This window comes from Pelobates fuscus, chromosome 2, assembly GCF_036172605.1.
Source record: "Pelobates fuscus isolate aPelFus1 chromosome 2, aPelFus1.pri, whole genome shotgun sequence".
Lineage (NCBI taxonomy): Eukaryota > Metazoa > Chordata > Amphibia > Anura > Pelobatidae > Pelobates > Pelobates fuscus.
In genome coordinates, this window is record NC_086318.1 from 29,938,392 (window position 1) to 29,955,858 (window position 17,467).

The 17,467-nt window shown below is 40.2% G+C and overlaps 1 protein-coding gene across 1 annotated transcript in view; it reads left to right on the forward strand.

Annotated features, from left to right (window-relative positions):
- Positions 1-17,467, forward strand: part of LOC134586501 (protein eva-1 homolog C-like) — a 303,306-nt gene that overhangs the window by 31,147 nt on the left and 254,692 nt on the right. The window lies entirely within an intron of this gene.

The following is a 17,467-nucleotide window of genomic DNA, read 5'->3' on the forward strand; positions in this document are numbered from 1 at the left end:
AGGAGGGGAGTGCTGCTGCCAGTCACTGCATGTAGAATGGCCAAGCCATGGAAATCAGCAGAGGAGCTTTTGTATCCTTTATACTTCTGTAGGAAGAAGGAGCTCCAAACTGCTTCCTGTCAGACCAGGTAGGAAGCGAAATCTCCTCTACTGCAGTCCGTGGCTTGGCCAAGCTACAAGGAGCCAGCGTGTGGGGTGGGGGAAGTAAGCCAAATAGGTTGGGACACATGGCGTGGGAGGAGACACATTGAGGGTCTGGGGGAATGAAGCACATAGAAGGGCTGGGGGGAATGAGACACATGGAGGGATTGGGGGAAATTAGAAAAAACAAGAAAATAGGGCAGGATTAAGACACATGGAGGGGATGGGGGAGAATGACACACATTGAGGAGCTGGCGGGAATGAGACATATAGAAGGACTGGGGGAATGAAACACACAGAGGGACTAAGGGGTATCAGACATATTGAGGGGCTGCAGGGGAATGACACACATGGGGGACATGGAGGGGAATGAAACACATGCAGGGACTGTGGGGATGAGACACATTGAAGAGCTGGGGAGGAAATGAGACATATGGAGGTGCTGGGGGGTAAAAAGATATTGATAAAAAGAGATGCTCAAAAGGGACTGAGGGGAGAAAATAGACATAGATGGGGTGGGGAAGGGGTATAAAGAGATACCTAAAGGGCTTGGGGGAAGAGGCACACAGTGGGGATGGGGAAGGGGAGAAAGAGACACAAGGGGGCTAGTGAGGGGAAGAGACATAGAGATGCTGGGGAATGGGAAAAAGAGACATATAAAGGAACTGGGATAGAAGAGACACACAAAGGGGCTGGGAGAAAGAGAAACACAAAGGGGCTGGGGGATAAGGGAGTAATAAATTCAAGAGCAGGATAAAGGGACACACATGTAGATGCAAATCATTGGGGGGTATAGAGGGGGCAGAAAAACTATTTTTTTTGTCTGTGTAGCCAAATATCCTTGCACTGGCACTGACAGAGACACACACATTGACAGATATAGACATAGAGCACCAATGCATGTCTGACAGCGTGTATCCAGTTGTGTGTATTTCTGACTTACTATGTCTGTCATTGTGCTTGTGTATGGTATTGTGCACCTGTGTATGTGCCTGACAGTGTGTGTGTCTGGAGAGTGTCTGTATTGGGGTGATTGTGACAGTGTGAGTGTGTATGTGGCTTTTATTTTAATTTTTTTGCATTGTATTGATTGCATTTTTGGCATTAATTAGGTTATTTATTCCGGTCTGGGTGCAGACTCTTCTGAATGCTCCCTTCTGATATCTGATTAGGAAGGAGCATTGACAACAATCTCTACCCAGCCAGAGGTGCAGACCTGCTGTGAAAGCAGTGCTAGGCAGGGTGATTTATAGTTCTCCCCATCGGCCTGTGCAGAAGCAAGGGTTACAGCATAATGTTAACTCTGGCTCTACTGCCTAACAAAATGGCAAACAAAATTTGTTTTCATAAAACGAATGTCCTATGCAATATAAAAAATTGTGTATACACAATTTTGGGGTATGGCTGCATACTCTGGGTGCTGTTAGGTACTACGAGCACACTGGTAGCACAAGCAGATAGCAAGGGTGGTGCAAAGGTTGACAATGTGGTAGCTGGCTAGCCAATTTTGTCAATACTTGTCATTTAGGGGTTAATATTAAGGGTTAATTTTGCAGCATGGTACCTGCTACCAGGTATTTCGAGAGAAGAGATGAGAAAACAAGACTGAGCTTGAATGAAAGTGAAACATTTCACATTGCTTTTTTTTTTTAACACATTAAGTGCCTAGGGGAAAGCAAATGAAATAGCATTAAGTTGTGATTAATTAGGCATGGCACAATTCTTTGAAGATAAATTGAAGTTCAAATTTCCTTTTCCCATTCAGTTTTCTTTTCTTTTTTTTTTTATCGAAATATATTTCTAATATATAATTGTGGTGTGCTTTAATCTGAAAAAAATGATTTCATGATTAGGTTTTTATTTTTAATTTTGTTTTGCGCTAGGTGATTTTTGTTTGTTTTTGCCTGTACTGCAAGTATTATAAATTGCAACAGTTTTATTCTGGCATTTGCAAGTAGATTCTTTTTTTTTTCAACACAAGTTAAAGATATGATTGAGTAATTTTTTGTGGGGATATATTTTGCGTACAGCCACCTTGAATTGACTTCTATAGGATACAGGAAGCCAATGTAAGGACTGACAGAGGGGTGAGGTGTGAGAGGACCGACAGGAGAGGAAAATCAGTTTAGCTGCAGCATTCATTACAGACTGTAGCGGGGCAATACGGCTTGTGTGAAGACCTATTAGGAGAGAGTTAAATAATCCATGCGAGAGATATCTGAGCGTACAGGTGGTATTGGAATTCAAACTAAGTAATACGTTTGCCAAGAGCGGCAGTATAAAGAGAAGATAGAAGGGGACCAAGTACAGAGCCTTGGGGGACTCCAGCAGAGACAGGACGAAGGGAGGAGGTATCATTAGAAAAGGAGACACTGAATGAGCGTCGGTAGAGATTGGAGGAAAACCTATCAATGTTTTACATTGCAGCACCCACACCACCTTAATGAGCTGATGTGGTCTGGGTGCCTACAGTCTCCCTACAGTCTCCCTTTAAGATACATTTTCCAGTTTAATATTCTTACTCTGCCTTTTCAATAAAATTAACCCCCTCCCCCCCCCCCAAAAAAAAAAAGTTAGTGTAATATAAAAACAAAAATAATGTATTTGAAATGGAAATGTATTGCTGATAAATTGTGTAGTGTAGATCTTCTCAGCTTAGGTATGATGATGCCATGGGCGCCAAGGAGTTAAAATCAAGAAATGGAAAAAAAGAATACAAATTATAGTTTTGTTTCTTCTTTTTTTTTTCCAAGCCTTCCTTTTGGAAACCTTAAATTATAGACTTAATTATTCTTATGCGAGGTGAAAGCAGCAGTGCTGTGTTTATCGGTAATGAACATAATTATACAAAAACATATCATTATAAATTACAAAGTGCTTGGAAAACATGTTTTTACTTATTGCTGTCCAACTTAAGGGAAGTTGTGTACGATTGTCAGATAATTATTATAGTGTTATATTTATATCCTAAAAATTTGCATTAAAAATACAAATATATATTTCTAACACAATATAGAGCCGTAGTCATCGTTTAGGTGAGCGGGCCCCTGCTATAAGTAATGATTAAGTAATCTGGCAGCCTATAGTGTTACTTTAAATGTATGGGTGGTACCAACAACATACTATCCCCATAACCACTACAACAGTCTGCAGCAAATATGATGCTGACAGGGCTATTCAATAAAGTGGCCTTAAATTTCAGTTGTTTTGAGTGGGAATAATAGTTTTCAAATTTGTTCTTTTCCCTTTCAAACTAGGCTAAATAGCAGTATTTAACCTAGCAGCAGTTTTTGTGAAAATACTATATTCTGAACATGGAAACATTGTGTATTTTAATACGTCCCTGACTCCTAAAATGCTCTGTCTCTATACCACAAGGAGACGTCACTCTACATTAATAGCATGCAAGGTTTATCCATCGGACTTCTGGGAGGATAAATGGAAGGATTATCTAGTGAGGAAGTAATTACGCTCTCTTTATAATTAATATCTAACCTTTTATTCTCTGCTGCTATTTGACCTGGAACCGGGGTGTATTTGTATTGCCAACTCAGGGTAATTACAAGCTCTATCAAAAGAAGAGGTGAATGGGAACCGGACTGAGAATTTTTTGGAAACCGCTGGCGTTTCAGCAAATTTGCCAAATGGTTAAAAGCTCTTTTGTGTATCTGTCTATGCAATAGAAAAAATAGAGATATCAGGTGTATTGAATAACAAATATTAGGGATTGGCAACTACATACATACACAAGCGTCTATAAATGAGTGGTAGCTCAAAAGGGTAAAGAAGTATGTGCGCTCAAAAATAAATATATCAATAAAGGACTAATGCATATACTATGATTTAGCACTTGTACAAAAAATGTATGTATTTATTTAAAAATCAAACAGAATATTGAGTCAAATAAAAAGTCACAATGTGTGTAAATAAATATCACACAGTACTATGTGTGCATGGATCCACTTAGGTGAACGTTGTATCAATTGACTTACTCTATATAACACAAAACAAAGTGTAGTGCAGACGCTAATCTGTCACTTGACTCTGTGTAAAGAGTACAAAGTATCACATACGGTATCAGAAGCAGCTGCAAAATAAATCATAAAAATAAAAAACTAATCTAAAAAGAATATACAACAAAAAAATATATATACACAACAAAAAACTAAATACATAAACAGAAATGAAGAGTACCTGCCTCGGTGTGGGCCCCCCACCGAGGTGATGGAGAGAAAAAAACCCAGAAACAAGGAAAGGGTATTGAAGAGAATTCTGTGCCGCCGGTATCTGTTGCACTTCAAACAAGGGGGGTCCGTCGAGAAACGGTGAGATGCACCGCGGTCGGGATCTTCAAAAAAGACCGCGGTGAACGCTGTAATGGACTACTCCCCCAGGCACCTGGTAAGTCACTAGTGATGTGACTAAAAGGAACGAATATACCGCGGTCGGGATCTTCTCAAAAGACCGCGGTATGGTTGAAATGAAGCAGCCTAGAATATAAAGTCCCCGGCTTCACTGTGTCCGGACTCTCCTTAACAAAATTGGTAGGTGGGAGGGAAAAATAATTTAACCAAAAAATCTGGACAAAATTATACACCAAACAAAAAAAAAAAAAAACAATAAGTCCATAAAATAAGATAAATAAAAATAAAAATAAAAATAATGATACTGAAAAAATAATAAATAAATAAATAAAGGCAGCCGACAAGGATCCGGTGGAACCAGCCACACATACACTCACGTCTACGCGTTTCGTCCCGTCCACGGGACTTTCTCAAGACTAAAGAAGCTGCAGGATAATTGGGTTTAAATACCTCAAAAATACTGGAGTGATTAAACAGGTGGGGAAAAAAACCACCCCTTTATTTGAAGCACTCAAACGATTAGTTCTAAATCAATTAAATAATTAACACAAAATACTATGAATGAGTCTGAATGAGAGATAAACTTATACATTACTCAAACATAAATAAATAAATAACAGTTAGACTAAAAACTCGATATATATATATATATATCCATTGCACACATAATACAACACATCCCTATTTAAAGGGGCAGATTTAATTTTTACAGATTATAGTTTCAAACAGAAACAATTTTATATGCGTGTGGTCTAAAGAAAGGGGCACCTGAGCATAATAGATAGGGAAGTAATTCCATCCTCCAGACATGGACCTAAATATAAATCAGGCAAAATATTATGCCTGATCTTCATAAAAAAATATATATATATATAATAAATGATAATAACAAAGTAAATACAGAGAATACACTGAACCAAATCATTATAAACTATAACTATCCGTACCAACCGACATATTTATGTAATAAACCAATAGGTGGGATTGTAGAAGGCCCTAAACAGAATTCCCCAGACCACACCAATCTCCACCCGATACCAATATAGATCCCCCTTAAGATGTGAAAGAGACATGATAGTCGGACAAATCACTATTTAGATTTATATCTGTACTTAAAGGGGCAGATTTAGTGTTAATGTATAACAGATTCCAACTAAAGCAGATATTCTTCAAACGGTATATATGATTTAAGGATAAAACCCTTGGGCTTTTTAAAAATAAGAAAAGTGTATGAATACTCAAGACCTAAGTATGGGTATAGGTCAAGGAAAGTAGTGTGCCTAATACAAACAAAATCCATAATAAACCAAATAGATTGAACAGTGCTATCAGTAGCCCAAATCCATATAATAAAATGAAACAATAAATGGGGATGTGACATGCCCCGAGCAGAACTCAACATATCGTACCCCCCTCCCCCTCTAGATATCACTACAGATGCCCCTAAAAGCACAGCAGAGATGGGAAAACTGAACAAATCAGAAGAGTTCTAACTCTTCATTTAAACCATTGGGTGTCATGGTATTGAGCTTAAAGATCCAAACTGACTCTAACTTGTTTCTTCTTTTTTTTTTCCAAGCCTTCCTTTTGGAAACCTTAAATTATAGACTTAATTATTCTTATGCGAGGTGAAAGCAGCAGTGCTGTGTTTATCGGTAATGAACATAATTATACAAAAACATATCATTATAAATTACAAAGTGCTTGGAAAACATGTTTTTACTTATTGCTGTCCAACTTAAGGGAAGTTGTGTACGATTGTCAGATAATTATTATAGTGTTATATTTATATCCTAAAAATTTGCATTAAAAATACAAATATATATTTCTAACACAATATAGAGCCGTAGTCATCGTTTAGGTGAGCGGGCCCCTGCTATAAGTAATGATTAAGTAATCTGGCAGCCTATAGTGTTACTTTAAATGTATGGGTGGTACCAACAACATACTATCCCCATAACCACTACAACAGTCTGCAGCAAATATGATGCTGACAGGGCTATTCAATAAAGTGGCCTTAAATTTCAGTTGTTTTGAGTGGGAATAATAGTTTTCAAATTTGTTCTTTTCCCTTTCAAACTAGGCTAAATAGCAGTATTTAACCTAGCAGCAGTTTTTGTGAAAATACTATATTCTGAACATGGAAACATTGTGTATTTTAATACGTCCCTGACTCCTAAAATGCTCTGTCTCTATACCACAAGGAGACGTCACTCTACATTAATAGCATGCAAGGTTTATCCATCGGACTTCTGGGAGGATAAATGGAAGGATTATCTAGTGAGGAAGTAATTACGCTCTCTTTATAATTAATATCTAACCTTTTATTCTCTGCTGCTATTTGACCTGGAACCGGGGTGTATTTGTATTGCCAACTCAGGGTAATTACAAGCTCTATCAAAAGAAGAGGTGAATGGGAACCGGACTGAGAATTTTTTGGAAACCGCTGGCGTTTCAGCAAATTTGCCAAATGGTTAAAAGCTCTTTTGTGTATCTGTCTATGCAATCCTTTAAATATGAACAATCCTGTGAAAAGCTAAGAACCAGCCAAAACATCTGTTGCTCTGGTACCTAAGAAAAATTCCAAATAATTGGATGTGTTTTATGTGTTTGAGTTCAAACTTTAATCTGAGTGCTGAAATAACTAGTGTTTGCAATTGGTAAAAATCTATCCGCTGCATAGCAGTAGCAAATGGTACATTTATATTTATGTTTTTCATTTGTGTGGGAGTGTACCTCATATTAGTTTTCTCTTTTGAGCCTCAATGACTGGGAGGTGGGCTGATTTTTTATGAGAATTAGAATGTAAAGCTCATCGTGAGACCTTGTCTTGTGGTCACCATGCTGTCCTTGACTGTCAACAATGTGTATACTAGTGTAAACCGCATTCACTACCAAAAGTGGGTATATATATTTTAATCTAATTTTGTAGTGTGTGTGTATGCACCTATGTTATGTCGGCCAGTTTACAGGTTTAATTTCTATATTCTAGAGATTTTTACAGGTTTGTTTGGTTTTTTGATCTATATATTTTTGCCACATCTCTTGTATGATAATAAACAGTAAGATAAAAGACCAGGCGCAGGTTTAAGGGCAAGCATATTCATTGGATGAAGAGCAGCAACATTTCGACCAATAACAGAACCTCGATCAAGCTTGATAAAGGCTCTATCACGAGCAGAAACGTTGCTGTTGTGCTTGGCACAGGCTCTGTTAGGAGTCATAAGGCTGCTGCTCATCATCCAATATATCTGTCTGCACCTTGAGCCTGTGCCAGTTTTTCTCTTACAATTTATTACCATTGGTGTCTGGCCTGGAGGCACAGTCACTACCTCTTACGTGTGCCTATCCACGTTTCCTTTGTAGATCTGCTGCATGAGACAAAAATTGAATGTAATAAATAATAAAAAATAATAAAAACATTTCTGATTATATGTAATATTTCAGACTGTGACTGGTATTTTGCAAGACAGGGGACATCATTTAGTCACCCACCTTTTTATCCCTCTATAATTCTGTAAATTATGGAATGTGTTAATTTATGTAATTCAAATGTTCTAGGTGTCCTTGAACAACATGAGTTAGGCAATGACTGGGTTAATCACATGTGCATAGTTAGAAAAAATTTACATATATTCAAAACATCAGTTCAAAACAGAAAAAAAGAAGTGTTATTAACATCTGTTGGGAAAATGTTACATGTAAACTAATATTTTGCAACAAGTGCTCAAAATAGAAAAAAACTTGGCCACAATAGAGGTAATGTGCCTCAAATAATATTTTACTAAGAAATGTATATCCACCAAAATATAACTAATGCATACAGTTATTTTGTCATGTAATACATAACTTACAGCAACCTTTTCTGATCCCCAGAAAGCTTGTCTGTTATATAAAACATTTGTTGTGTCGTGCATTAAAGATGGATGTAATCACGTTACCTAGCTAATTTATATTTTCTACATGAATAGTAAAAACAAACAAACAATACGAGTCTTCCATTAAACCAATTCACCTCCCCTTTTGTGATGATGCCTCTTAAAATTACGTTATACCAACAAAATCTGAAGGAACAGCACTTAATCATTGAGCAATTACTGGGTGCAACCAGGCCACAAACTAGCACAATCTCACAAGGATGAATCGAGAACAGAAGACAATGTCCAAGCACTCCAAAGCTCAGCAAGGCAAATTTATTGGAACAACGTTTCACAGCAACAAACCCCTCAAAGCTCTGAGAAAGACTGTTTGAGGGGTTGAAATGCTGCTGTGACAGTTCATCCAAATATACTTGCCTTGCTGAGCTTCGGAGTACCCAGACATTTTCTTCTGTTCAAAAAATTACTTTGTCTTTCTCCCTAAGGTGTCAGTCACTTATTGCACTTTAAAATCTGAAATGTATCTCTGAGTAGAAGGTAACAGAACACACAGTAGACCACCTGCTGATGGAGGTAATCTCATTTAAAACCTGATGAATGGGAACATCTGCTCAAAGTGAAACCCTTACTACATGCACCCAGTGACTTCAAAGGACAAGCAGCAAGCCCTGATAAACTTTGCCATAATCCATTTGACTTCCCCCCCCCCCCAAATAGTTCTGACAACAGGAAAGTCCACATTAAACCAGCTTTGCATGGTGTCCTGTTTACACACTTAACAAAGCTTGCGGTTAATATTAACTCTTTATTTCCTTGAACTGCACCCTTGGAGGTTTTGATTGGCCTTCAAGTTTAGAGGCAGAACAGGGCAACAAATAGGATCTCAGAATAAGGTTTACACATTGTTGGGCTTCTCCCCTGTGTTAAAGTGAGTGAAAAAAATTAATTATAGTTGTTCATTATAGTTGTTGTTAAAGAGACGAGTAGGATCGCTTGGTAAACAACCAGTTGGAGATGGGCTGCTAAAATATAGGCCAAAACATGTAAAAAAATATTTGTTTTTAACCAACTCTGCTATGTTGTATTTTATTTCTTAACAAGTAAAATGGACTTCCTTGATAACTTACTATTAGACCTGAGCACGGTGGGTGATGTTTCGGCCAAAACACTTAGTGTGAAAAAAAAAAAATTAAAAAATTTTGTACAGCCGAATTTCAGCCGTATAGCAGTTTGTCCACATGGCCAAAAGAATCAGGAAAACAAATCAGACAAACCAACAGAGTGTGGAAATGGGCCAATCAATGTAATGCAGAATATATATACATAATGGAAATTGTATTTATCTACTTTACAGTAAACTGATTGCCATTTTTCCGCAATTTGGTTCAAAGGTCAAGTCAGAAAAAGTAATCAATAGAGGAAAAATAGGAAGAGCACTGGTTACTTTTCACATGCTCTTTGAATAAAATCTTTGTGACTATCCCCTTGCCATCAGTCATCTTTTTTTTCCCATCAATGATCTCATTATTTTGGTGCAACAAGTAGAATTCCTAATCATGAATCAAAATGGACAAGCTCGGCCATTTTGGCTCGGAATTTGAGAAATGTGAATGATGACTCAATCGGCCCAAACGCCGCACGGACGAATTTTGTTCTGTAACGAAACAAATCTCTTAGTGTACTTACTACAATGTAGGTCAAGACTTTCAAGATTTCAAATTTGAATGCAATAAAAGGAGGTTCTTGTAAAACTGGAAACAGACAGAAACCATTGAAACGGTTTCCATATATTTGGAAAACAGCACACCCTTCATGTTCCACTATTGTTTTTGCTGCTGCTTTTACAAGCATCGTAAATAAAAAACGTTTTCTTTGCCAAGGAAGTTCTTAGTCTTGTCAGTAGAAAGTTATTAAAAAAAAAAAAAAAAACAACATGAATAACAATATTTTGAAACAGGGATAAAAAAAATTAGGAAAAAAAAAAACATTCATTATTTTCCCTAATTGCTGTGGATTAATTTTATTATTTAACTTAATTATGCTCATTTGATAATTTAAATGAAGGCAGAGCTGAACTTGCTGGGAATCATGCCTCTATTTCCCAAATACTGCATCAGGCTCATTGGTATTTATAGGAAATATTGTGCCATTTCTGGGATACAGCTTTCTAAAAAATGCTCTCAGAATGTTAAAATAAAGTGTGATTGGAAGGGCGGAGCCTGACTGACATGCGCAAGAGATATCCCAGGTACACTAGCTGATCCGATCACAGTCAAACTTAATTTAAGCTGAGGGAGCTTTGGTGTATCAGGTGATACTTCACCTGTGTTACTCCGCCACCGGATCACCTGAATCAAGGCTTTGCGGCCTATAGGTGTAGGAGCTTGGGAGAGGCGGTCACTTTCCTTGCTCTTCAGTTGGCTGTGAGGAATCAGCATATTGTTACCCCCAGACCAGTGGGGTTATCCCTGTCCCCACTGGACTGTGTCACCAAAGTCCTTTATCACAAGGAGGATTACTCCCAAAAATTTCTTGCTGGAAAGGAGTGGAGACACCCAAGATGGTGGCCCTATTTGCTACTGTAACACAGGGCCGGATGCAACACCAAGCGGACCCGGCAAACCTGCACCATCAAACTATGGCTAACCTAGAGGCGATATTCAACCACTTTTAGGTGACTCTGATGGAGCACATGAAGCTAGAGACTGCAGCAAATCCAACATTGGAGGGGGAGTGGAGACATCAAAGAGAGAGGTTTGGGAAGCCCCTCACAGGTGACCTGCCTCCAAAAGCTAATGTCACTGCTATTTCGGGCCTATGTGGGCTTGGGGTTCGACCCCCAACACATCAGCCATACAAGCTGGGGACTGTAAGAAGCAAGCAATGACTTGACACCTGTAGCGTTACTCACCTTTCCGAGGGGCCGGCCGCGGTCCTCTCTTCAAGCCGCGCGCGGTCCTGCGGCTGCACGAGCCGCGCGCGGCTCATCCGACGCTTCAGGCAGGAAGGCGGGCAGTGACCGCGAGATGCGGTCACATGTCCCGCCTGAATCTAAGAGCGCGCCGCGAGTCTCGGGCGCGCTCTTAAAGAGACCGTGGGAGCCTAAATTGCCAAAAGGCTCCCATTGGCCCCTGTCATCCCACACACCCCATACACTTACCTTTTGGGGGTGTGGAAGTGACAGGAGCCAATCACATTAGTTTTGAACCTATTTATACTTACCCTTTTCCCTTAGTTCCTTGCCCTATCGTGGTTTCTGCTACAGTTCCCTTTAGTGCTTGTTGTGTTCAGTTGTGTTTCTCCGTATTTGACCTTGGCTTTGTATTCTGACTTCGTTTTCGCTTTATCCTTGTCTGTACTGTTTGCCGGCTTGCTGATTCCTGTGTACCAGACCCCGGCTAGTTCTCGTTTACACTGTCTCTTTGTGCCCTTGACCTCGGATCGTTCCTGACTCTGTACTTCTCCTATTACGTCGAGTCCGGCCACTCTAAGGTCCGGTAGACGTATCTCTCCTCTGTGCTGTCTTCTGTTTGGCTGGATCCTGCGTGTAGGGGTATATACTCGTTACATTATGCCACTTTAAGGCCTGAGACAGAAACTTGACCTGCACAACTAGGCAAACATAGGCAACTCACACGTAACATCTTGATGCACGTCTTTTGATCCTGAGAGTGCCTAAGAATGTTATATGCATGTCTAGCCTGGTGTATTCACTATTCACTACTAATGAAACATAACTTGTTATTCTCCTGACTAAAAAAATAAATAAATAAATAAATAAAAAAAAAAAATGTGCTGTATCATATGCCACTCATTGAAATGCTATGAATATGCCTGCAGTTGCTGTCGTGGCCCTGCACGCTTGTCTGTTACTTATACACACATGAAAAATAAAGAATTTAGAAAAAAAAAAACTTGTGTAGGTATAAATAAGATAAAAATGTGCACTCACACTTTTATGGAGCTTCAATGCAGCTCCAACGAATGTGCCTGGGCGGTATGATCCCTGCTAAGGATATAGTACAGTTCAGATTCTTTACACGCTCGTAGTTGAAGAAGGTATCCTCATATTTACGGATCATAAGAACCTATCCTACCTTAGCGAAGCTAAAAGATTGTCTTCAAGGCAGGCTAGGTGGTCACTGTTCTTGTCTCATTTTAATTATATAATCACCTATAGGCCAGGTGATCGGAACACTAAAGCGGACGCTCTGTCCAGACAGTTCGAGACTATTGATAAACAGGAGATTGATGTCACTCCTGTCATTCCCCCAGACAGGATAATAGCAACTACTATATTGTCTATTTCCTCGTCCCTCTTGCAGGCCATACAAGCGAAACAAAGCATGGCACCTAGCGAGAGGCCTAATGATAAATTGTTCGTTGACGTTCCCGAGAGACGGGATATTCTGTCTGCTGGACATCCTGGTATTTCCAAAACGGTGTCAGCAGTTTCTCGGTATTTCTGGTGGGATACCTTACGTAAGGACGTTACTGACTATATAAGTGCTTGTACTACTTGTGCATGTATGAAATCCTCTCGTAGAGTTCCTTGTGGGCTGTTGCATCCGTTACCCGTTCCCGAGAGACCTTGGTCTAACCTATCTATGGATTTTATTGTTGAATTACCCCCTTCGAATGGTAACACAGTCATCCTGATGATAGTTGACCGGTTTTCCAAAATGGCTCACTTTGTGTCTCTTCGCAAGTTGCCTACATCCAAGGAACTGGCCCTTATCTTCGCTAGAGAAGTATTTCGGTTACATGGCATTCCCTTGTCTATTGTGTCCGATAGGGGTAGCCAATTTATTTCCAGGTTCTGGAAGGCCTTTTGTACAGAAATGGGTATTTCTCTCTCGTTTTCTCCCGCTTACCATCCCCAGTCTAATGGAGCTGCTGAACGTGCCAACCAGTCTCTGGAGCAGTACCTCCGTTGTTTTGTGTCTCACCATCAGGTCAATTGGTCTGACCTGCTTCCTTGGGCTGAATTTGCTCGGAATAATGCCACTCATGATTCTTCCGGCCAAAGCCCTTTTTACGTCGTCTATGGCCAGCATCCCGTTGTTCTTCCGGCTGCATTCTCCTCACAGGGCATGCCAGTTCTGGATGAACATTTGGCTGGTTTGCGTAATACTTGGGAGCAGGTTCAGCGTTCTTTGGTTGACTCTGCTGCTCGCCAGAAGGCTCAGGCTGACATGCATCGCAGAGCGGCTCCTTCCTATGTTGTGGGGGACAGAGTTTTGCTTTCCACGCGGAATATTCGTCTCCGGGTGCCTTCTATGAAATTGGCTCCCCGTTTCATTGGTCCTTATCGTATTATACATAAGGTTAATCCCGTTTCTTATGCCTTGGGTCTGCCTAAGAATCTGCGCATACCTAATGTTTTTCACACCTCGTTGTTGAAGCCTTACGTGCGCAACCGCTATACCCGGCATACTCCTCCTCCCCCTCCTGTCTCTGTGGAGGGTCATGAGGAGTTCGAAGTGTCTGCTGTTATTGACTCTCGTTTCCTTAGGGGTCGGCTTCAGTACTTGGTACATTGGAAGGGTTATGGGCCTGAGGAGCGCAGTTGGATTTCTGCTGATGCTGTTCATGCTCCCCGCCTTGTGCGTTCTTTCCATTCACGTTTTCCTGCCCGACCTAGTCCTGCCCGCCCGGAGGGCGTGTCCTCAGGGGGGGGTACTGTAGCGTTACTCACCTTTCCGAGGGGCCGGCCGCGGTCCTCTCTTCAAGCCGCGCGTGGTCCTGCGGCTGCACGAGCCGCGCGCGGCTCATCCGACGCTTCAGGCAGGAAGGCGGGCAGTGACCGCGAGATGCGGTCACATGTCCCGCCTGAATCTAAGAGCGCGCCGCGAGTCTCGGGCGCGCTCTTAAAGAGACAGTGGGAGCCTAAATTGCCAAAAGGCTCCCATTGGCCCCTGTCATCCCACACACCCCATACACTTACCTTTTGGGGGTGTGGAAGTGACAGGAGCCAATCACATTAGTTTTGAACCTATTTATACTTACCCTTTTTCCTTAGTTCCTTGCCCTATCGTGGTTTCTGCTACAGTTCCCTTTAGTGCTTGTTGTGTTCAGTTGTGTTTCTCCGTATTTGACCTTGGCTTTGTATTCTGACTTCGTTTTCGCTTTATCCTTGTCTGTACTGTTTGCCGGCTTGCTGATTCCTGTGTACCAGACCCCGGCTAGTTCTCGTTTACGCTGTCACTTTGTGCCCTTGACCTCGGATCGTTCCTGACTCTGTACTTCTCCTATTACGTCGAGTCTGGCCACTCTAAGGTCCGGTAGATGTATCTCTCCTCTGTGCTGTCTTCTGTTTGGCTGGATCCTGTGTGTAGGGGTATATACTCGTTACAACACCCAAGCTTGGAGCCTTCCGCATTTTCCTGGATGGGAAGAACTTGAATTCAGAGAGTCACTTAGTATTTGGCAGGAGGTGCTGGCTCTTCACCAGGCCGTGGGCAGGAGAGGTCCCCCACCTTGACACGCTTTATAACTCATATGGAATGTGCAACCCCTACCCCCGAGACATAAACCAAGACAGGACATTAGATGACAGTCATTGTTTTCCTTACTTCTTAGGTTCTGGACCTAAGAGTCACTGAGACTCTTTTCCTCACAAAAGCTGCAGATCTCCTCCTATGATTCATATTACTTATGGTTTCGGTCAAAGTGGCATATAAGCAACCTTACTCCGAGCACACTCTGTTATGCTTTTCTTTTACTCTTTACTCCTGTAGTAAATTTATTTTGCTTATATTTTACATTGTTTTACTTAGTTCCTTTTTTTATTTATTACTGGTATTTGTACAGTGCCAACATATTCCGCAGAGCGGTACTATAGGGAAAAAGCCAATACAGTATAAACAGACCAATACAAAAGGCAGAGCGCCCTGCATGTGACACGTGAGCTTACAATCTACAAATACTCACCTAACGTGTTCTAAGCTAGTCAATAACTACATAAAATGTGTAATTATAATTCAGCATGTAACAGGGTGGGTGGTAATTTCACCTACACTATATCTGTTATTTTATGACTATTTTTTTCTTACTTGGTATTAACAAATCATCTTCCCAATGCAAATTGTATTGTGACCCGCATTGTCTTTAACTGTACAACTAAAATAAAAAATAAAAAAAAATTAAAAAAAATTGTGATTAATTCTGTCATGGGCCGAGGGTTGCAAGGTAGTGGTTACTCTTGCTTGGGTGGGAATTTTACAAGAGGCATTTGTTGTTTCATGTTGTTGGAATGATATGGAGAACATGGAGCTGATGTTTGTTTTGGTGGGGCTGAGGGTTGTTTACAGCAAAAAAAAACATGGAGTTTTGGGAAAAGGACTTGATAGGGAACTGTATCTATTAATGTACCTGTTAATTGCCCTATTGTATGCAAATAACCGTCCGTGGGCATAATTACCTCTGCAAAGCTGCGATAAAGTCACTTCTGTCTAACCCCTAAATTTAGTCTAGACTTATGGTGTGGGGTAAAGGCTATAATCACACTGCTACAAACACCTGTTATATTTCACTTCCATATACTGCTCAGAGTACTTTGAGATGGACATCTGAGCGCTCCAAATGGCACTGAATACTTCGGCTCAGCAAGGCAATACAGGATAGTCCGAAAATAGCCTGGGAAGCCGAGAAGTAATGGAATGTGAATGCGACGGGAGACAAGAACCATTCGACCCATCTAGTCTGCCCAATTTGCTAAATACTTTCATTAGTCCCTGGCCTTATCTTATAGTTAGGATAGCCTTATGCCTATCCCATGCATGCTTAAACTCCTTCACTGTGTTAACCGCTACCACTTCAACTGGAAAAATAATGGGGGTACTTCGCCAGAGTACCCACTGGCAGCCACAACTTTATATACGTGTTTTGGGGAATTTATTAATTTTGTTGCTTTGCTGAATTATTGTGTGGGCATAGTAATAGATAAGAGACAACCTATAATGGACAAGGGGAAAGAAGAGGTTATTGAGGAACCTGCTTTAACATGCTTACATAAATTATGTATATTAACCCCGATAAAACGAACACAGGTCAATATACTAGATACGAGTTTAATCTGAAAAGATCTGAAGAACCGTTTTGATCTTCTTCTATAGAACTGGTACTCAGACTGATTGACAGCTAATATGATACATCAGTGTCTGTGCTTCCGATAGCCTCAGCCTCTATAAATCCTTGGCAGCTTACAGTTACTGTGTGTTGGTTAGTTGAAGGGAAGTAAACTGTTCCAGTTGAGTAAAAGCAACACGTTACGGATATTATATAACACCTGCTTTTCCGAGATCTTGATTCTCAAATGTTGCAGAAAAAGTTTTTGGATTCTTTTGCACGTTTTTGCAGTTTCTATAACATTTGTGAATCTGTAAATACAGTAGACCCCCCCTTGTTATTTTGATAACTACATGTACATACTAACGCCATCATTTTTCAGATGCACTAATCTCTATTTTTTTTTAAATTATATTTTAAGGTGCCCTGTGAATTGAGAACGTGACTTAAAAGGAAGTTATAGGAAGAAAACAACCCCCTTGTTTTATAATGAGTTATATATTTAAAAAAAAAAAATCTTCAAAAAATAAAAAGAATTGACATGCTTTTAAAATTTTCACACTGGTAATGTGACGAGACATCCATCAGGAACATATCATTCTTATCCCATAACCCTCTATAAAACAGATGAGCAATAAGTGGTTTATCCTCCACAAGTGGTCCCACTCATTTCTTAGGAAACGTTTTACAGTGACATCAATCACCGGACTGAGGCTCTTATCAGTTTACATATATCCCATTCACTGTTTAGTAAACTGGACTATGTGCACTGCTCAGTTTGTCTCTCAGAACTGAGAGCTGGCAGTGGGAACTCTATGGACTATCAATGTTATGATGGTGCCTGAGTAACAATTTAACCACCTCAGTACCAAGAACTATTTGTTTGCAAAATATCAGCATAGATTGTATTTGAAACATGAGATGCATAGCTAACACTCAAACATACGATAAACCAACAATTGTGTGTAAAAGTTGCTGTCTATAAAACATAAAATTCATCCAATTTTTATTTTT